Source organism: Sminthopsis crassicaudata, chromosome 3 (genome assembly GCF_048593235.1).
Source record: "Sminthopsis crassicaudata isolate SCR6 chromosome 3, ASM4859323v1, whole genome shotgun sequence".
NCBI lineage: Eukaryota > Metazoa > Chordata > Mammalia > Dasyuromorphia > Dasyuridae > Sminthopsis > Sminthopsis crassicaudata.
In genome coordinates, this window is record NC_133619.1 from 98,301,842 (window position 1) to 98,325,092 (window position 23,251).

Here is a 23,251-nt window from a genome sequence, read left to right on the forward strand (position 1 = left end):
CTTCTTAGCTTTAGCCCAATATGCATGGGATCATAGAGTCATAGCTGCATGATCTGGAAAGGTGATCAGGGTGTGATTGGAGACTATTGTAATAATTAAGGATGTTGATAATAGAAATTACATGGAAATGATGGCAATAGAAATGGACAGGTGAGGTTAGAAATAAATTGAGGGAATGTCCAAAAACAAAATATTAAGTTTAAAAGAATATGAGAATAGATTATTGTTGATGATAGTGTTGAAAAGTAAAGGACGCACAAGTTTAGGAAGAAATAATGACATCATTTTGGTCCATACAGATAGTGATGACCAGTTGGCTATGAAAGTCTGCAGTTCTAAACAAGTCAGGATTGATTATATTGATTACAATTATCTTCAAAAAGTGGATTTGGAGCCTCAGGAGTGAATGAAATTTCCAAGAGAAAGAGTATAAAAAGAAAAGAGAGAAAAATACACATTCTTCCAAAACACTAACCTTAATGTTTAAAGTGGAAAGTTGAAAATAAAAAGGGGAGGGGGCATGTAGGTAGCACAGTGGATAGAGCACCAGCTCTGAAGTCAGGAGGATTTGAGTTCAAATCTGGTCACAAACAAGTTAACTACCCATGTGATCCTAGACAACTCACTTAACCCCAATTGCCTCCCCTCAAAATGCAAAATACAAAAAAGGGAAGGGGAAGGTAAAAAGGGACATAGAATAAAGTAGGGGGGGGGAACTAATTAACAGGGTATGGTATCTCTAAAGCCAAGGGAGAAGAACTTGCCAGAAGGAAGAAAAATGAATACAGAGGTCAAGGATAATGATTCCTAAAGAAAATTAAAGATTAGATTTGGGTGTTATCACATAATATATCGATGGGTTTTGCTGCAGAAATTCATTTGAGTTGTGAAGATGGAAATCAGAATGACAGTGCTTTTAGAAGCATAAGAGACACACACACAAAAAAAATGAGGGCTTCATTTATAAGAGAAGGGCCCAAGACAGAGCAATGTGTGCATTGTGTACATCCACCATTAGGTGATGGGACATAGTTGATGAATCAGCAAAGGAAACTAAGAAGAAGTAATAAGAAAGGAAGTAAAAACAAGACAGAACTGATTCCTAAAACCAAGAGTACATAGGAAGAGGAATTAGTCAACCATGAAAAATATAGTGGAAAGGTCAAGAAGGATGATGCTCTTAACAGACACAAATGACTGTTTACTGATGTGCAAATCATATCAAAATCAACTGCCTCTGTACAGTTGGGAGACAGCAAGAGAGAGAAGGCAGCCAAGAGCAACACTGGTTTGGAATATGAACTCATTTCTCTTCTAAAATACTATGGAGCAGAAAAGCAGAATATTATGAGTAATATCAGCTCACATTTTTTTAAACAATAGAAATAAAAATAAATCTATATAAAGTTTGGCTTAAGACCAACTAAGTCATATTTTCCCCAAAGCACTTATCAATTAAATTAGCAAAATGATAAATAGAAAATGAATCAAAATTTTCAACATTTCTATAATGATCTATTTTTATCATAAACCAACAGAGAATCACCACCTTTGAACCATAATGTCACATTCCTAATATGCTATGCAAAGAAGTATTAATACAGGGGCACCTAAGCAGGACATGTTCAGGAAGATCTGAGTTCAAATCCTCAAACTCTATTTGGCTGAGTGGTAGTAGACAAGTCACTTAATCTATTTGTCCCAGTTTTCTCATCAGTAAAATAGAAATGATAATAGCAACTACAGTCCAGAGCTGCTGCAATGATCAAGTAAAATAATAATTTTAAAGCATTAGTACAGTGTCTGGCATTCATAAATATATGTTAGCTATTATTATCAATCAATCAATCAATAACCATTAAGCACTTTGAGCAAAGCACTGTATTCACTGAGTGCACAACACTAAGCCAGACTATCTCTTTGTGGCCCAAAACAAGCATACTTTGAGGAAATCCATGCTGGAGGGGACAAAACTTTGCAAGAATCAAGACATCTCATGTATAGCTCTTCATCTTTTCTGTAAAACTCTCACAAGAAAATTTGTTAAATATTTGCTGAAATAAAATAAGCTAGATTAAAGTTATTCTTTAATCTATTCACTTAATAACTATCAAAAATAAAAGATCCCAACTACCATCTAAAGAAGTGGCAAGCAACTGATGAAGAAAAAAAAGGAAAAGGGATAAACATCTATGTAGCCAGACACTGTAATAATTGTCTTTTATAAATATAATCTCATTTGATCCTTATAGAAACCCTGAGAAGTAGATGCTATAATTATCCCCATTTTACAGATGGGAAAACTGAAGCAAAAAAAGTTGTGATACACAGTTAGCAAGTATTGGAGACTATATTTGAACTCCTGAGTCCAGGTCTAATGCTCTGTCCACTGTGTCTCTTTATCAAGAAAATTCAAGAGAATTAAGGCAAATTTTCTCAAAGAAAAAAGTGCTTATTAATTAAGAGTAATTTTAAAAAGATGGTAACAGGAAGTATGCAGGAATGCACAGCAGTAGTGAATGAGAAAAAAAAACAAAACAAAGTAAAACGCTGCAGTTGGATTCAAGAAACCTAAATGTGATGCCCATTTTGGTGATATGGGCATCTAGCAATCATTCTGATTTTCTCATCTATAAATAGGGATTAATAATAACATTTGCATTTCTTACTCATATAGATTTTATGAGGAAAACACTCTGAAAATCTAAAGATACTCTATAAATGTCGGTTGTTATTAATAGCAGAATTAGTGGTACAAAAAAATTGATAATGAAAACAAGTCAAATTGATGCTAGTGATCTGTCTACCAGACCATGGCCTTAATCTAGAAATCCTTTTTTGCAGATATATTTGAGCAGGCCAGAGGATAGTCAAATGGAGATAAAAATCTCCATCTTAGCCAGCAATAAGATGCCAGATGGCCTGACATTCTTTTTAAAGAGGTACTAGTAAAAATGTAGTTGGGGATATCAGGGGAAACCAAAGAAAATAGTTTGCCAATTGTATCACAGAATCTAAAGAAAGAGAATGGACGTATGTTGTCTGTTATATTATATTTTACATATTTTACATTATATTTTATTGATCTGATCATGGTACTAGGAAATCTGTCCACAAAGAAATATAGAAAGTAAGAGACAAGTTTTGATCTATTCATTTGAACAGCTTTGCAATCAGCATTCTATGAGTCAGTAAGCCCTACCCCTAATTAGGAGTACTTTCTAGGAGAGTACAACCTAATATTACTCCCACTAACCAGAAGTACAATTCTGCAGATGTAAAATATTGAACAGGAACTGGGAAATAGGTATGGTTTTTTTTTCAGTTATTTTTGAGCACATCTGACTCATCAAGACCCCATTTGGGTTAGTTTTTTGGCAAAGATAATGGAATGGTTTGCCATTTTCTTCTCCAGTTCATTTAATAGATGAGAAACTAAGGCAAACAAGGTAAGGGACTTTCTCAGGGTCTCACAGCTAGTGAGTGCCTGAAAACAGATTTGAACTTGAGTCTTCCTGACTTCAGATCCAGCCTTCTATCCATTGTGCCAGTTGGCTGCCAGAAATAGATATTGTAAGACTTAAAAAGGAAAAGTAAGAATATTGAAAAGTAATTTCAAAGTAGAACAGAAATAATTTTCTACAACGGCAATAAAGGACTTCTGGATTCAAATCAAACTTTTTCTCATATAAGTTAGCATAATATCAATGCTTATCTCCAGTAGATTGTAAACTTCTTGAAGAAATGGACTGTTTCATTTTAATTTTTATTTGTAATGCTTAGGTTACCATCCTAGGTAGGACTGATACATAGTGGGCACAAAATAAATACTTACTGAATTCTTGATTAGCAAAATGAAATATATATCACAGATGTCTAGCCATAGTCTCTTGTTCCTCCTACAAAATAGCTGAGCACTTGTGAGCACCCAGAAGGAATTAGAGAGCTTCTTAAGCTATAAATTATTTATTGCTTTTTTTCTTTTTCCCTCTCTTTATTGGGATACTTTCAAATTGACAAAGAAACCTATTTACTATTAATTGATTACTACTCTAAATTCATTGAGATTGCTAAAGTAACAAGAGTCCCACATTATTAGTACAGCTGAGATTAACCATACCTCATCACAGGAGACCAGGAAGACAGAGTCGACCAGAGGTTCTCATCACTGACAACAGACTTCCAATTTTAAGTGAACATGTTTTGAAATTCAATGAGAACTTCTTGGTTGTCAGTAAGACAAGGTAGAACACAGTGTTTCAGCTCCCTAACAAAAAGAACAGGTAAAAGGGAATATTCAGAGAAGTGAATAAATACCTTTTGTTAAAACCAAGAATTATCCTTACTTGACTGACAAATGTATTAAAAATAGAAGGCGTTAGAAATAAACTTATATTGCTATAAGTCCTTGTTTCATAACCACAATGAACTATTTTAAAGCAAAGAAATAAATTTAGTAGAACTGTTGCAACTTTGACTTTATGAGGAACAAGGATAAAATTCACAAAACAGGTTTCTTTAAATCCTCTTTCCCCCAGACCAATGACCTTGATCCCAGACTATTCCCCCTGGTCCCTAAATAGAAAGCAACTCTTGTGGAGATGAGAACTAGTAGTTTCTTCTATTGGCAAAATTATGGAGAACTAGATAAAGAAAGTCCTTGGTACTGTCAAATGGCTCAATCTCAGAAATATTTAAATCAAGGGTATGATATTTAAAATGATCCATTACAAACAATATGCTTTGCCACCACACTTTAAGGATGATGAGGATCTTTGCATTTGACTTGCTGCTGAAACTCCTATATATATTATCTCTCTCATCAGAACTTCTTGAGTCTGCCTTGTTCTTTTCTTCATTATGTCCAACATTCAGTATAGTACCTCATACATATAAGCACATGATAGATTTTTATTGTTTCTTTCTTCCTTTCATTGTACATTTCCATGTACCAAAAGGACATCTTACGTATGATAAAGCAAAATACATTATAATATAGTATAACTATAGAAACTACTCTTCTTTTAAATATTGTGAGATCACAATAGACAGCTAGAAAACTACAACTATCTATAATAAAGATGGCCAGAAGTACATTAAAAATCAAAGCAACAGTTAATTGCTCATGTTTAATCATTTGGCTCTTAAGAATTAAATAAAGGGATCTCAATTAGGCAAGAATTCAGATTCCTCCACTGCAGAGGAGATCTTTCCCTAAAAACTCTAGATTCTTTAGTGCCAAAAATAAAATGAGGGTCAAATACAGAAGTTCTAAGCTACTCAGTTAGAATATAAATCTTCAAGCTTCTTACCTGACCAGCCTCCAGCCTAATTAGTGCTTATAACTATGACCTGGCTCAATTCCATCCTGTCTGATCACATATCCTTTCTCAATACTACAAGCAATCACAATTCTTGATTCAGACCATCCACTTATGACTTTTATTACTTATTCTTATCAACTATTACATAGCACAGGTTTCTCACTCACTAACTCAGCCTGTTTCTTCTTGTTGCCTCCTCTGGGACAAAGTACTTGCTTGCTCTATGGATTACAATGGTTGAAGAGAATAACAAGTGGCTTATAACTCTTCTCACACTAAATAAAAGCATGTCTGTCATGAAGTTACTCCAGCTGCTACCTACAGGGCCAATTGCTGTTTGCTCCTGAGTCCCATCTCTCTATTTCATGATCAGGACAAAAACAAAATTTGTATTCTATGCAATGTCATTTGAGGCTACTGGTCACATGTATGGTTTATTGTTTCTCAACCATCAATAGCTTTTTTAAAAATGTTTAAAATTTAGCTTTTATGAATGTACATATTCATGATACATTTCTTCTTACCCAGTTGAGTCATTATTTATCTTCCAGAAACCATTTGACTATCCCACAAAACCTGAAGTAACACAAAGACCAATTCAAATTCCATCAATCAATCTACTGATCCACAAGCACTTAACTTGCTAAGTGTTAGGCACTGGGGAGACAAAATGAATAAAAAAATCCCAACTCACGAGGAGCTCTAAATCACCAGAATGAGTGTATGCTTAGATGCATTACCATGTCTCACTCTTTTTAGTATGCAATAGATGTTTATTGATGAAAACATATGTTATAATAACATATGCCTACGTTCTTCAATTGAATACATTTACATGTATGCCATTTATATCAAAATATCAAAACACACATGTATAATGTTTTAGATCATTATAAAATTCCATTATTTAGATCATTATAAAATTCCATTATTTTGCTTTCATCATGTCAAAGAAACATTATAGTAAAGTGGTATGTATTAGGATTATATATATTCAGCAGTAATCCAAGGAAAATATTAAAAGAACAATGACCCCAATGTTCCTATTAAGTGTTTGAGGACAATAGATTAAGAGAAGTGATGTCTAATATACAAAAAGTCTATAATTCTAAATTTTGGGTAGAGGGATTAATCTGGAATCCCGTTGTTTGAAAATTAGATTGGAAAAAGATTTAAAATTACATATTTTAGATAGTCTTTTTAGTTAATATGCTGATGTAGATGAGCTACATTTTTGGATATAAATTCAGTGAAATATAGAGATTCAAACAGTTGAAATTTTGTTTTCACTGTGATTTAGAAAGCAAAAACTCAAGATAAAGAAGATGAGAGTATTAGATTTCCTAGAATTAAAGAGAAAATGATTAAATAATAAGTTATTCTATAAACTCTTCTAATAAATATCTATTAACTAGTAAAATTTATCATAACTTATTATTTATAGCCCTTTGCATTTATAGGTATAAATGAAAAATTATGAAGAGTTATGAAAATAGGTAAACAAGCAGAGTTATATAACTGTAAATAAATGTTATTCTTCTTAAAAATTATGTATTTACATGAACTTGTGTAAAGTGAGGTAAGGAAGACAATAAGTACAATAATATAAATGGAAAGAAAAATAGCAACAAAACATTGGAAAATGAATGCCATGAAAATTATAGGATCAAGCTTGGCATGAAAGAAGAGATACCAGAAGATATGTCCCTCCCTTTTTTGAGATAGAGGATTACAAGTAAGTAACATTTCAAATAACATCAGATCTTTTGAATGTGTTGGTTAGTTTTATACAAATTTTCTCTTTTCCTTTTTTCATTCTTTGTTAGAAGAGACAGCTCTTTGGGAAAGAAGTAGGAAGGAAATACTGTATTGGGAAATTGTTAAAATTATGTGTTTAAAAGGGAAGAAACATTTAATTACTCAAAAATGATCAAAGATTTAAGGATTGAAAAATATGCATTATATGCTGAGAACAAATATAAAGAAAGGTACAAACAAAACACATTCATTTAATTCTTTCAAAGATTTTTTAAGTAACAAAAATACTTAAAATGTTAATATATATAAAAGTGTCATTTATATACATATGAAAAAGATATGTGTCAGAAAAAATACAAATAAAAATAAAAGGCTTATAAATAAAAAGGTATGAATATTATAAGTTCAAATGCCTGGAAACTTAACTCTGCTTGAAAGTTCATCTTAATGAAGAAAAAATAATGGAACTATTGCAAATTTAGCTTACAATGAAAAGGTGAATGAATTTAAAATGGTGGCAAGATAAGGAATTATGCTCTTTAGATTTGATGAAGTTTTGGATACAAAGATGCTTTTTTGTTGTTGTTGTTCAGTCCTTTCAGTCATGTCTAACTCTTTTAGGGTTTTATTGGTAAAGATACTGGACTGGTTTGTCATTTCCTTCCCCAGCTCATTTTTTCAGATGAAGAACTGAAGCAAACAGAATTAAGTGACTTGTTCAGGATCACACAGCTAACAAGTGTCTGAGATGGGGTTTGAACTCAGGCCTAGTGGTCTATCTACCGTACCACCTAGAAGCCCATACAAAAATAAACTGAGCCAAAAAAATTAAGGTATGATATAAAAAACCTAGTTTGACTTCCTCCTCCCACTACTCTTCCTATTGTTTTCTTTTCCAAATGGAATGGGAGGAGGAAAAGGGAAAGATTCAATTAACTAGAAAATAATTCTACCATAATTCTATTAATTTAAGTGTTGTTAGGAATGTGAGTCACTTTTTTCACTGAGAATTTCATCACCAAATCAGTTTGTCATCAAATCTGAATATGGCCTTCTCCTATATTTCTGTACATTGAAGTAAAAAACATTTTCAAGATTAGAATTGATTTTGCTATTTCACTTTGCAAGAATACAGAGGATAAAATTTTGTCTTCCTAGAATACAAGGGCTTTGTTGCTCACAGAAATACATGATCAAATCAGGAATGTAGGTTAATATATGGAAGATCATCACTTTGCCTTCATCACTTAACTTTTGTTCTTGTTCAGTTCCTTTTGTATACCATTGGGGCAAAGTAGATTTCCATGTTCTGGTCTCCACACAGAATGGGGAAAGGAAATGAGCAGTCAAATGTAATGCCTATTATGTGCCAAAAACTTTGCTAAGTTTCTCTCTACAAAAATTATCTCATCTTATCTTTCCACAACCTTGAAAGGTAGGCACAGCTATTATCCCTGTTTTACAGTTTAGGAAACTGAAATAAAGTGGCTTGCCCAGAGTTATACAAGAAGGAAGTCTTTGATTTGATTTGATCTCAAGTTTTTTTGGCTAAAGGCCCACACAGTTCTCTCTAGTTGTTTGCATGTGTTTTAAAAATAAAAAGCTTCTTTAAAAAAAAAAAAAGAATGTTTAGTACTATGTAAAACAAAACAAAACAGCATAGCCTTGTGCTTCAGATTTTCTCCTCCTTCCCCCCCCAGTCGCCTCCCTAGGTGGAAAGCAATCTGTATGTTATACATGTTAAACTATATATTAAATCCAATACATATAAACATATTTATACAATTCTCTTGCTGCACAAGAAAAATCAGATCAAAAAGGAAAGAAAATGAATAAGAAAACAAAATGCAAACAAACAACAAAAAGAGTGAGAATGTTATGTTGTGATTCACATTTAGTTCCCACAGTTCTCTCTCTGGGTATAGATGGCTCTCTTCATCATAAGATCATTGGAACTGGCATCAATCATCTCATTTTTGGAAAGATTCATGTTCATCTGAATTGATAATATTGATGTTGTCATGTACAATGATCTGGCTCTGCTTATTTCACTTAGCATCAGTTCAAGTAAGTCACTCCAGACTTCTCTAAAATCATCCTGCTGGTCATTTCTTACAGAACAATAAACTTACATAACATTCACATACCATAAGTTATTTAGCCACTCTCCAACTGATGGGCATCTACTCAGTGTCCAGTTTCTTGCCACTAAGCAAAGGGCTGCCACAAACATTTTTGTGCATGTGGGTCCCTTTCCCTCCTTTAAGATCTCTTTGGGATGCAGGCCCAGTAGAAACACTACTGAATCAAAGGGTATACACAGTTGAATAATTTTTTCAGCATAGTTTCAAATCACTCTAGAATGAGTCCATTCACAGTTCTATCAACAATGCATCAGTGTCCCAGTTTTCCCACATCCCCTTCAACATTCCTCATTATCTTTTCCTGTGTCTTAGCTACTCTTGAGAAGTAAGTAGTGGTATCTCAAAGTTGTCTTAATTTGCATTTCTTTGATCAACAGTGATTTAGAGCACTTTTTCATATGATTAGAAATGGTTTTAATTTCTTCATCTAAAAATTGTCTGTTCATATCCTTTAACCATTTATCCATGGGAGAATGGTTTGAATTCTTATAAATTTGAGTGAAATGTCTATATATTTTAGAAATGAGATCTTTATCAGAACTCTTAAATGTATAAATGTTATCCTGATTTATTGCTTTCCTTCTATTCTTGTCTGCATTAGTTTTGTTTGTACAAAAACGTTTTAATTTAATATAATCAACTATTTTAATATAATTAACTATTTGGTGTTCAATTATGAGTTACAATTCTTCTTTGTATACCAATCTCTTCCTTCTTCACAGATCTGAGAGGTAAACTATCCTATATTCTTCTAATTTGCTTGTAATATCACTTTTTATGTATAAATCATGAATCCACTGTGCCCTTATTTTGATATGTGGTGTTAGATGTGGGTCAATGCCTAGTTTCTTCCATACTAGTTTCCAATTTTCCCAGCAGTTTTTGTCAAATAGTGAATTCTTATTGCAAAATCTGGGGTCTTTGGGTTTCTCAAACACTAGATTGCTATAGTTATTGACTATTTTGTCCTGTGATTCTACCCTATTCCACTGATCGACTACTCTATTTCTTAGTCAGTTCTATATGGTTTTGATAACTGCTGCTGGGTCTGGCACAGATAATCCTTAATGTTCTTAAACTTCCTTTACCATACCCCATCTCATCTTTTACACACATACAAAACACATAATTTGCTCTTTTTATCTGAACATTTCAAGATAAGACAAATTTTCCCTTGTATCATTCAGATTGATTTATTTGTGAAAATATGATTTAAATATACTCCATCTTCTTTTGACACGATATGTTGAAGTTGTATATTTTCCGGTATGAAATGAAATTTTAAAAAAATTTCCCCCATGATAACTCTGAGATAAATTTGAAAGTCTATAGAAAAGAACAGGTTATTTGCACCTGTCCAGCATCTTAGACAATTTTCCTACCTATATGCCCAAAAAAATGACTTCCAAAGATCTATAAAGCTGAGCATAGCCATAGGCACCTGAAAAATGATCACATTACCCCTTTTTTGTTTCTCCCCCCCCCCATGAAGTCTGTAGTGAAGGGTTAGCTTTACAAAGAAATCTAAGAGTATGTAAATGTATCAGACCATGAAGAATGAACACTAGAAAGATAATGTAAGTTATGTTCAGAAATTTGTAATATATCAAGGAAGGTTATATCTATAGGGATTTTCATCCCACAAAATTCTCCAAGCAAATGATTATTATTCAAGAAATTGCCTGTGATTTTCAGGTGTGCTATATTTGTGTCAGTGACTTCACAGGTGCAACCAACTTGAACAGCAAATCATATGGCTGCCTTATCAGATCTACTTTTGGACAACCGGTATGTACCGATAATAATCATCCACACAGACTTTAAAGTCATCCAACAGCACCAAGAATGAAGAATATTGTGCTAGGAGTGGGTATAACTCAGTGGGAGTTTACAGTAGCAGCAAACACACTGTCTGGAATTTCCCAGCTGACCTTGATCTATGGTTTCTGGATAACAAATGTGCACATTCAGAAGATCCTGTTCAGTTATAGCTCTGCCCTGAATATCAAACTAGTTACAAATAGCCCCAAGTCTGGATACAGTAGTGACATGTGGTAATGGTATCATTATCGGGCAATAATTCCTGTGTCTATCGCAGAATCCCACTGGCAATAAAAGTGATAGCCTGTAGCAAAGTGGCCACTTGGAGACCAGAGGAGGCGATGGCAAATTACAGTTAGCACCATGATTGCATCTTCAATTATGTTTTAAAAAATAAAAAACACAGTACAATTTGAGTGTGTTACTGAACACTGGTCCCATGGCTAGAAAAGATTGAGTAAGACAATGTTTTCATCTTAACTTCTCCCTGAATGTGCATTCTGTAGAATCATTGCATAGTATCTCCAGCAGACAAGCTATCCTGAAGTAGATTTTCATTGCATGGACATTTTTTTTTCTTTATGACATAGCAGTAGATCTCCAAACATCCCCTGAGGACAAGTTGCTTTTCAAAAAGGGAAATCCCAGAATGCCTAGAGTATTATAAGACTCCCAAGCAATGGGAAGATTTTTGGAGAAAAGAGCTGGCTCATGGTTTTAAGGTAAGGTGAAAATAAGAAAATGTTTCTGTGCATAGTCCTAGAAAAGACATTTTGGTGTGTATTATTCCACTCTTACCAAGACTTATCATAAATGACTGGTGCTTGCTTGAGGCAGTCTCAAATTATGAGGCTTTTCTCACTCAAAGAATTAATATGCTGCCCCTCTGGCATTGTTTATAAATTCCTTATTTACTCTGTGAACAGTAAAATGTTGGCAGTGAATAAGTGTAAAAGACAGCAGCAAATTAACATTATTTAACAGCATTCCAAATCAGCCTAATTTTTGTAATGATTTGGGAAAGGTTATTATCATTTAACGCAATTAAGAATAGAGAAGTACAAGATCTGAAGGTCTCAAAATTAGAACCAAAGCTACCACTGTTGAGAATGTTCATGTGTTATCACCCCAGGGTTCAACCTGTTTTGACTGACTTTGCAAAAGCAACCAGCTCGGTGATAACAAAAAGCACTATGAACACTACTGTTTGCTAATGATCATTCCTGTTGTCTCACTTTTTTCTTCCCTGCCTGGTGTTTGGGGAGGTCAGCAGTATCTCAGTATTATTTACTTACTTTTTAAAAATCAACTTACGCAAAGAATTCTACAGTTAAGAGCGCCTCACTCTTCTCCTTTCAGACACCCTGTATTGATTTACTTTTTTTCTCATTAGCCGATAAATTCAGATTACATAGTGCTAGTTACCTAGAAAAAAATATTAAGTAAGGTCTGTAAGAGATAAGGAGCTGCCAGTCTCATGGTTTACCCTTAAGATCTGAACTCAAAGCTACCTTTAATTTATTCAATCCAAAATCTCTCTGACAACACTCTATTATATAATGGAAAGTGGTGACTTGACTTAGAAGCAGGGCTTTAATAAGCACTAATCCTACTTTCAGGAAGTGATAAAATATCTAAGAAAGTCCAAGATAAAGATTGGTGAATTGTTTCCATTCAAAAAAAATGATTGTTATCAAGAAAAGGAATGTTTCTGAATGATGAATTCATCTAAAAACTATTTTAATGGATTACATGAAAAATTTTCTATGTGCCAGTTTGAAATTTTTTATATATGCAATAAATATATATATTATTTCTTATGATTCTAACAATGTAATCAATTTTCATTGATCTTTAAGGGATATGGAAAAAAGCTATTTTTGGTGTTGTGTGACAGTCAAATTGACCTTTTAGGCTGAAGTCAGAAAAGCTTATTATAGCTTTGTCATCAATAATTTGCATATTGTTCATTAACTGCTAAACCATTTAATTAATAAATGATTTACATGTATTTTGGAGGCAATGTAGTAGAAGGGATCCGGATGGGGATCTAGGGATTTGGATTATAGAAAGAATACTAAAATTCCCCAATGTATAATAATATTCCTAACAGTATTATTTGTGATTACAAAAAAAGTATCCAACAATTGGGGAATGTCTGAACAAATTACATTTATATAAATGAAATTTAATGCCACTGATCCATAAGCAGAGATAAGTCATTGTTTAACAACCAATACTCTGGGGAGAAAATGTACACACAACACATTTTTAAGCGTTAGCTGCATTATTACCATTTTCTCCCTCATTTTCCTAGGTCTAGACAATCAATAAAACAAAAAATTAAGTCCTTATTTGTAATGCTTGCCAATTTCTGAGGTTTAAATGCTCATATCAAAAATATAGCAATTGGCTTTCATGAGTCAGTTCAAATTGGCTCAAGTACACCCCAATTGAAGTACGGTGAGCATGAAGACTTTGAAGAACCATGGGGGGATTTTTAAGGCAGGATATAGAATTTCTATGTAGTGAAATTCTATGTAGTGGATCATAATCATCTCCTAGAGTTCTTTTGTGGGTGTAGCTGGTTCAATTCATAACTGCTCTATTGGAAGTGATTTGGTTCATCTCATTGTTGAAAATGGCCTCATCCATCAGAATTGATCATCATATAGTATTGTTGTTTCAGTATACAATGATTTCCTGGTCCTGCTCATTTCACTCAGCATCAGTTCATGTAAGTCTCTCCAGGCCTTTCTGAAATCATCCTGTTGGTCATTTCTTACAGAACAATAATAGGGAATACACTTTCTAAAGGGATCACAGAATCCCAGATTAGAACTCAAGAATATGTGCATTTATCTAATCCAACTTTCTTCTTTTAAATATTATAAATATATTAACTTTTAAAGTTAATGAAATTGAGACTAGAGAAAGGCTTAATGACTTGTCCATGGTCATCCAGCTAGTGAGTGTCAGAGGAGTCATTTGAACCCATATCATCTGTCTTCCATGCCAGGATTATTTTCCTCTGTGCCATACTATTTAGGTATTTGTTGACAAGTATCTTTTCTATTAAAAGAAAATGTACATCAATAAAATAAACAATGAAAATTAGCAAAGGAAAAGTAGGGCTGTAGTCACCAGCTTTCTCTTCACTAGCTTTGTGATTTTGAGTATTTCAGGGACTTAGTTTATTTATCATCTTTACACTCTCTTCATGAAATTGTTATGAGAATCAAATGGGTCAATGTATGTAAAATATTTTAACTCTGAACTATTATATGAGGGTAAACTAGTACCATCATTGTAAATTATCCACTTAAGCTTTCCTGTATAAATTCTCTCTTCTCTTCCCTTCTCATATAATTACTAATAGAATATTAAATTAGCAAATGATAGGAAAGCCATATAAATTATGTAGCTATAGTACTCAGTAGCTCTGCTGTGCCTAAGTTTATAAGGATCATTACCTCCACTAAGCAGTCTAATTGTTAAACTTGCTCTTCAAGGCTACGAAAAAATTTTGCCCTGCTAGAGAAGCATTAACTCTAAATTCAGCATTTCTTATCTTGAAAGAGACTATATAAGGTTTTCATGTGATGACAAGGAGCAATACTTGGAGCCTGCAATAGATTGGTCCATATACATGCAGCAGAAAGTAAGAAAGAGAATTAAATTAATCTTTGGAGGAAAGGAAGGAAAGCATGGAGTCAGGGAAAGAGCACTGCAGATCTCGATCCCTATTCTGCAATGTCTTGACAAGTCTTCATTTGTAAAATGAGACTCTTAGATTGAATATCTTTAAAGTCTCTTCTAAACCTAAATCCTATGAAATGTAAAGAAGAAAAAGAATAATAAATTATAGTACATTGAAGCCTCAGAAACTAAGAAATAGGCTATATCATGAAAGAATGACAGTTCCTCACTTTAAAATGAGTGGTTAAAGTACAAAGAGATCTAGAAGAAATAATCAAGTATATAAAACACAACAATTAGGAAGTACAAAGAAAGCAAGTCAGAGTCTACATAACAAGGTAATATTAATGCCTTATTAATGTTAATTAGTTGATATTAATATTTATACTTCCTACTCTTAAATATATATATATATATATATATATATATATATATATATATATATATATATATATATATATATATATATACTTTCATTTATATTACACGGTTGTCTTCATAGCAGTCCTTTGAATGGGTACACTTCCTTTCCAACACTGAATTTCATTTTATATACATTATTAATAGCTAATTATCTACATTTTATCTCCCCCATTAGAATGTAAGCCTTTTGAAGGCAGGGAACGGTGTTCTTCCTTTCTTTTTCCCTATCCCTAGAACTTAGCAGAATGCCTCAAATATAGTAAATGTTTAAAAAATGCTCATTGATTGATTGCTATTAGTACCTATGTTCATCATTCTACAAATGAGGAAACTGAGGTCAAGAGGTGTAAAATAATTTATCCAAATTCACAAAGCTAGTAGACCATTTCTTACATGAAGTTCATTGTTCCTTCTACCACATAACAATGATCAAAATACCTAAGAAATTCATAAGGGAAAAGATAAGAATATCAATTTATGCTATGTTGCAAGTAACAAATTGTCCCCTTATACTATTTTGGACCACCATTTTTGAACCATGTCTTTTATACCCATTCAATTTTTATTTACTCATTCCTTAATCCATAAGTAGAATTAAAATGGAGTATTAAATCTGACATTAAGATTCTACATATTTAGAGCATAAATATATTTTCCTGATTATTATTGGCATAGTACCATTTCAGGGTAGATTAGTGATGGACAGGGAATACTCTTTGTAACACTTCCTAATGATTTGTCACATGTTCATTCTGACACATGAATATTGGTAAGTAACTTTTAAATTTTTCCAAAATCAAGTAGAGTCAATTTAGTATTTATTCTCTTAAGGACAAAAACTTTTCTCCCTCCAATGTGCAGGAATTGAATGGTCTTTATGATGATCACAAAGGCATCTATGAGAGTAATTTAGGACCACATGCTAGTGTTCTTGGCAGTCATGATGAGTAAGCTTCCATGGTCTTAGGCATCTCTTTCTCCATTACTTCTTCCCGTGCCTTTCCACTGATCAGAGCTAGAGTAAAGAAGTACATTAATGGAACTTTAATTAAGAACAGAAATGGCTAAAAATAAGGCACAGAATCTAAGAAGTATGAGAAATGTACTGTATCAGGAAATATAATTATTAAAATACTAAAACAGATCCTCCAACCATTCCAAGCTAACATATCATTTATTTTTATAAGGTCCTTTAGGCTGATATTAACTGTGTAAAACAAAACAGAAATAGGCAAATAAAAACAATAAAAACAGTGTAACAATTACCGTAGAGTAACTTACTATTTCATTTAAATAATACAGGCAAATGTTAACATCACATTAAAAATATCTTGTATTTTACATTGAAAGTCACCACCAATGAACAGTATCCCTGAGACACTACATACTAGCCTGAAGTTCTGCACTGTAAGATGAATTGAAGGAAAAAAATGACCATCAGCTCTAAAGGGCTTTGTCTGTTTTTCTTTGTAGGCACTCTGAAGCTCCTTATATAGAAAACTTTTCTATCCTTTGTCCTCTTATCTTTTTTCTTCAGTTTAACTTTAAAAGACAGAGAAAGAAATGGAGAAAGAGAGAGGGATAGAAGAAAGGAGAGGGGGAGAGATAAAGAGAGACTGACAGAAGGAGACAGAGAGAGACAGAGAAAGAGAGAGGCAGAAAGACAGAGAGAAGAAGAAGAAGAAGAAGAAGAAGAAGAAGAAGAAGAAGAAGAAGAAGAAGAAGAAGAAGAAGAAGAAGAAGAAGAAGAAAAAGAAGAAGAGAAGAAGAAGAAGAAGAAGAAAAAGAGAAGAAGAAGAAAGAAGAGGAAGAAGAAGAAGAAGAAGAAGAGAAGAAGAAGAAGAAGAAGAAGAAGAAGAAGAAAAAGAAAAAGAAGAAGAAGAGAAAGAAGAGAAGAAGAGGAAGAAGAAGAAGAAGAAGAAGAAGAAGAAGAAGAAGAAGAAGAAGAAGAAGAAGAAGAAGAAGAAGAAGAAGAAGAAGAAGAAGAAGAAGAAGAAGAAGAAGAAGAAGAAGAAGAAGAAGGAAGAAGAAGAAGAAGAAGAAGAAGAAGAAGAAGAAGAAGAGGAGGAGAGAGGGACAGAGAGAAGGAAAGGGAGGGGACAGAGTTTGAGTGAAAATACAACCTAACAAAACTGATTGTCAGTTCACACTATAATTGACTAGGAGATTGGCCCTGAGAGATATAAAAATCAGATGTATTTTACTTTACTTTGGGTTGGAAAAGGGTCTATGAATGTGTTCTGGTTATTTGGTATCTGAAAAAAACTCATGTCCTCAACATGTATTTTTGCATTTTAACTAGAATTAGTGCAAAGGACTAGTGCCTTAGGAAGCCTGGTTTAACATCACTACTCAGATGTTTGTTTACCTTTGGCAAATTCTTCAATATCTCTAGGCCATGGATCAAAGAATCAAAGATTTAAAGCCAACATATGGGCCTCAGAGTCTCAGCCAGTTCAACTTTTTCATTTTATAGATCAGGAAAGCGAGGCACAAGGAGATTTAAATGATGAATGGGAAATTACAGGTTTAATTAAGTACCAGAGAAAGATCTTGAATCCCAATCTCCTGACTCAAAATTCACTTCTCTCTACAGCACACTACATTGCCTCCTAAGGAAACAACTTCCTAACTTCTCCTTCCCTGCTTCACAAAGACTATTAGCTGATAATAAGGAACATCTGTAAGGGAGATGAGCTCCTTAGAGATGGGAGAATCCTAACTATGGATGTATTTGTAACTGTGAAGCAGGGTCAATGTAGCTCTTGACAAACCGAAGCAGTCTCCTGCCCTCACACAGTAGGTAAATAATAGAGCTGGCCTGACCCTCCCTGAAGTAGAACCGCCACATGGTCTCATAAAAGAGCTAGCTCTGATGAATAGTAAAATCGTGAATCCATTTGGAGAGATTTTTTTTCTCTTCTGAACAAAGGGTTGGTAGAACTCCTAAGTCCTTCTGATATTTAATAAAAGCCAGCATCTTTGCTTCACCTACTTCAAATTACACAGCCTCATCCTAGGGCCAGACCTGGCCTTCTTATAAGCACTGATGCTTGAAGCACAGCTATAACAAAAGACCGGACTGACAGTTTTCTTTGCCTCTAGCAACCATTCAATGTCCTTTTTTATTTTATTTGGTTTTATTTGGCTTTTGGTTGGCCACCCTAATCGACCAGCCGACAGCAACTACAAACATAGCTCCATTCCTGGAGACCATTCGATCAATCCTCATACGCTGTGCCTTCTGGGGACAGAAAATAGTTGGAAAGGAGTCACAGGACCCCTTTTTACAGACACACACGGATTATTTGCACATGCATCCACACATGCAAGAACACACTCCTGGAGTGTGCTGGCACTGTCTGTATTGCTGAATGTGTTGCTAAAGAACAATGGCCATCTTCAGGAATAAATTCAGGGACTAAATGCAAGACTTAGTCACTAATGACCTCAGAGAACTGAGAGGGTCTCACAATTGCTGCCTGGTAGTGATTGTAGGCTAAAAAAATTCAATAATCTTATTGAAAAAGCCCAGATCATGGCAATGAAGGATGGGAGAGGGGGGAGTAAAGGGAGAAAAGAGTAGGGTGAGATGTCTTGAGGGACTGAGCCAGCAAAGAATTATTTAACCTGATAATAAGAAGGGTTAGAAAGGAATTTAATTCTGTTTAAATTTAGGAAAGATACAGAGGAAGATGAAAGTGATCAATTCCAAGTTTTAAATGCCATCTAACAATATGAGAATAAGTGCTCATATGAATAGCACAGCACAAAATTTTAAAAACCAATAAAATGAAATACTCCTGCACACAGTAGAATTCTCTGCTGTAGGGTTCAGAGAATCAAGTGCAGTGACTATATTTTAAAGAGGGGGCTAATAATTTTAATGAACATTATAAAAGAGGAAACAGGCTCAAATTGAAACAGGAGGGTAGATATGAGGGATATTTTCTTGAATGTGAAGGGACCCTGAAGCTAGCAAAGATGAACTTTTCATGTTGCCACCAAAAATCCCTCTGATATCAATAAATTGTTTCACTCATGACCCTAGAATAAAAAAGACTTTGGGATAACCCTTAATGCATTATTATCCTTTACCCATCACAAGCAGGTTATTGTGAAGACCTGTCACTTTTTTCTCTCTAAATTTCATGTTTTTTTCATCTGTGACACATTTTCTGATTTCATCATCTCATTTCAATTGCTTGACCACATTTATGTAACTTTGCCTTAGAACTACTGAAACTTCTTCCTGGCATTCATCCTCTCCCCCGTATATTATCATAATGAACCATAAGTGTTTAAAAGATTGGATCTGGATAGATAGAAATAGAGATGTAGAAATAGATAGCATTATAAAGTCTTTCATAAACATCTTCATAAATTATCTTCAAAACAAGTCTGTGAGGACTATTATTATCCTTATTTTGCAAGTGAAAAAACGTGACTTCCTCTTGGTCATATACCAGTAAGCATGAGGCAGAATTTGGACTAAGGTCTCTCCTAACTACAAATTCCATACATTTTTTTCAACTATACCACATCATTTCTTATGGCACAAATAGAAGATTTTTAAATGAAAATTCCCAATCACTAATATATTCTCAATGAGGGAATTAAAGTGGAATATTAAATCTGACATTAAGATTCTACACATTTAGAGCAGAAATATATTTCCCTGATTTTTACTGGCACAGTACCATTTCTGGGTAGGTTAGTGATGGACAGGGAACACTCTTTGTAACACTTCCTAATGATTTGTCACATGTTCATTCTGACACATGAAATGAATATAATATATTAAAAACCACTATCAACCTTGTCTATTGGGAAGAGCTGGCTAGATAAATGAGGATACTCTTTAATAATCACTATGCATGAACCTGTAAGTTTATAAATAGGCCTATCTCAAAAGCAAGCTTACTCTGTGCTCTTTCTTGAATTTAGATCTAGATAAGTGAATTTCCAATATCCTTTGAATAGAAAATCACTGTTTAATGCTATTATTTCATATTTATACAGACTATCATATCATGGTATCCAAAAGCATTTTGCAAATAGCCATACTGGACTCACTATCCCAACTCTTACAGTCAGATTTAGTAGCCAGAGGGCTACTATTATTCTTCCTAGGTTCCAAGGGTAACTCTGACAATTAGGTAGCACAGTTCTGGGCCTAGAATCTGGAAGATTTGAGTTCAAATCTTGCCTCATGCATTTACCAATTGTGTAATCATGGATAAATCACTGAACCTCTGCTTCAGTTTCTTCAAAAATAGTAGTATTTACCTCCTAGGAGAGTTGTGAGAATCAAAAGAGATAATACTTATAAAATTCTTAGCACAGTCCCTGGCACATAGTAGGTGCTACATAATTTTTTTTCCCTACATTTAGGAGAATAGTTATGAATCCTGTCCCCTACCAAATCTAGAATATACCCTCTTACAAAGACACACTGAATTTGTAGGAGGGAAGAATGGGAATGAACTTATGATATGGTAGAGAGATAAGAAGCACAGGTGGTCAAGATGACTTCACTCTAGAGCTCTAGGACCTTGAAATCCTTTCCTTCCCTAGAGGATCCTCATTAAATTTATTGTGGAACAGAGTATCATTGACATGAGGTGCACAGCTTCACAACTGCTCTGGCTCCACATAAATTGTTCTCTCCACTGGGTAGGCAGTCCTACTTGTCTTGCTCCTCAAAAGGCATGATATCTCAGTTAGACAGATCAGTCTACTGCTGGGTTGATTCACATATGTCCTTTGACTGCTGAGCTAGCTTCTCCCCAGACTTGGCGGCTACTAAGCAAGAACAGGAAGGATATTTGGCCTGCTACCAGATTAGTCTGGGCAGGTTACTTAACCATTGATCTCTTCTCAGGGTAAAAATCCACTGAACTCCTTGGGCTCACTCTCTGAGGGGCAACTACAATCTTTTACTATGCTGGGTGTTTATTGTACTCTATTCAGCTGGAGTATTATAATGCTTTTTTTCGGTTGAAGTTCTATTATGCTGTTTACAAAAATCATAATCATTAGCCTAGGGTTAGAAGAAGTCTCTTTTTATTTTTTCTCCCTTTGAGCCATACTTATGAGGTTCATGGCAGAATGGATGTAGAGTTCACTTTAGAAATGAGGGAACTGAAACTATAAAAAAATTAAGTGACTTACATAGGATCTTATAGCAAGTAAATATCCAAGGCATCATTCAACAAAATTCAACGTTTCCTACTTTGGATCTAGCTCTATCCACTGAGCCACATAGGTGTTTGTGCTCAAGGATGAAATGAAAGAGGTCAAGACTATCTTATATGACAATTCATTCAGTCTTAAAGCTGGTACTTTTCTTGGCTTATGGTGATCGCTCTCAAGTCAGTCAGTCTTGCTATCCAGACTCATTTTAAGGTCTTATGGATATGAATGTTGAGGAATAAGGATTTTAATTCAGTATAAGCCCCAAGTTCATTGTCTTTGCTAGCCTTTTCTTTTGCAATTTTATCAAACACTTTTCTAAGGTATGGACTACTAATTTGTATCCACAGGCATTCTACTTTATATTTCAGTGAGTCTCTCTTTCCACCCTTTCTGATTTTTCAGCTTTGCTGAAATCTTACCTGGGCATACCCTCTTGTAACAGTATTAATCATCTTAACAACAATAACAGTAAATGTGATGCTGGTCAGTTTTCACATTTTTTCCCTGGGTATTTTAGAGGTTTTTGCTCCATATTCAGGGAAAAAGGCAACAAATCTTCTGAACCATTGAACAGAAAAATATGTAAAGCCAGCTAAGAGAACAAAATGGTGATATGTACAAATTGGTACAACTGTAAGAACCTTAAGGGAAAATTGTTTGGGAAAAAATGTTTATAGTTGGGGAGAAGGAAATACTTCCTTGACTGGTTTTGAGGAGTCTGATCAAATTCATCTCAATGGATTATAATGATAGAACAAATTCTATACATTAAATTTAAAAGAAATAAATATAAAGATCTAAATGTAAGTAAAAATATCAACTGCTTAAATACTAAAGGATGTAAAGTTAGATGGAAATTTCAGTGAGAAAGATCTCTGAACTGTAGTGGATTGAAAACTTAATATGAGTCATCTATGTAATGTGGTGGCCAAGAACTGATACACTTAAAGGTTGCATTTTAATAGAATCATAGTGTGTCAGCTAATAAGCATTTATTCCTTTATGTTCAATCCTTCATGATCCCATTGGGTATTTGCTTGGCAAAGATATTGAAGTGTTCTGCCATTTCCTTTTCCAGTTCTTACAGATGAGGAAACTGAGGCAAAAGGGTAATTGGAAATGATCAACAAAAGAAAAGCACAAGAATTAACAGGAAATGGGAAAGATTTCCTGTAGGAAGTGAGATTTTAGCAGGAATGTGGAGGAAGCCAGGAAAGCCAGGAGACATAGATAAGAGTTTCAGGCCTGGAATTCCCCCTGGGATCTAGAGAAAATGCCCAGAGCCAAGAGAGAATGTCTTATTCAGGGAGCATCAGGAAGATCAGTGTGACTGAATCAAAGAGTATGTGACAGAGTGTAATGTCTAAGAAGACTGGAAAGCATCCAGAATGGAGGTGGGGGAGAATAGTAAATAAAAGACCAGTGTTTAAGAGGACTTAAATCCCTGGTATACAGAGCTTTCTTATTTCTGGAAGGTGATAGGAAGAATTCAGGTGTAATACTAAGAGGCATTTCCTCACACCTAGACTCCCCCCCCATACTTTATTTTCAATATATTCTGCAGATCAATATTCACTTAAATCCTTAGACTTTTGGACCTGTAACAAGATCTTCTTCCAACATATTTATTACACTAAAAGGCACATTTGTTAACAAACAAAAGTCTAGTTCTTTTTTTCTTTAATAAAAAGATACCTACATGTATGGGACATACTTACATAGCTTATCCCATCAACTGTGGGCACACACAAATAACATGAAGATGTACAGAGGTAAATATACAGGGAGATTGTATGGATAGAAAAATATGCATAAATAGCCATATTCCAGTAGAAACAAGGAACACGTGTAACCATGACACATATATTAATTTACCAACTCTTA

At 34.1% G+C, this 23,251-nt stretch overlaps 1 long non-coding RNA gene across 1 annotated transcript in view; it reads right to left on the reverse strand.

Annotated features, from left to right (window-relative positions):
* Positions 1-23,251, reverse strand: part of LOC141564882 (uncharacterized) — a 271,713-nt gene that overhangs the window by 10,791 nt on the left and 237,671 nt on the right. The window contains exon 3 of the long non-coding RNA XR_012488776.1: positions 4,121-4,267. This is a non-coding gene — a long non-coding RNA (uncharacterized LOC141564882). The remainder of the gene's footprint in view (positions 1-4,120; positions 4,268-23,251) is intronic.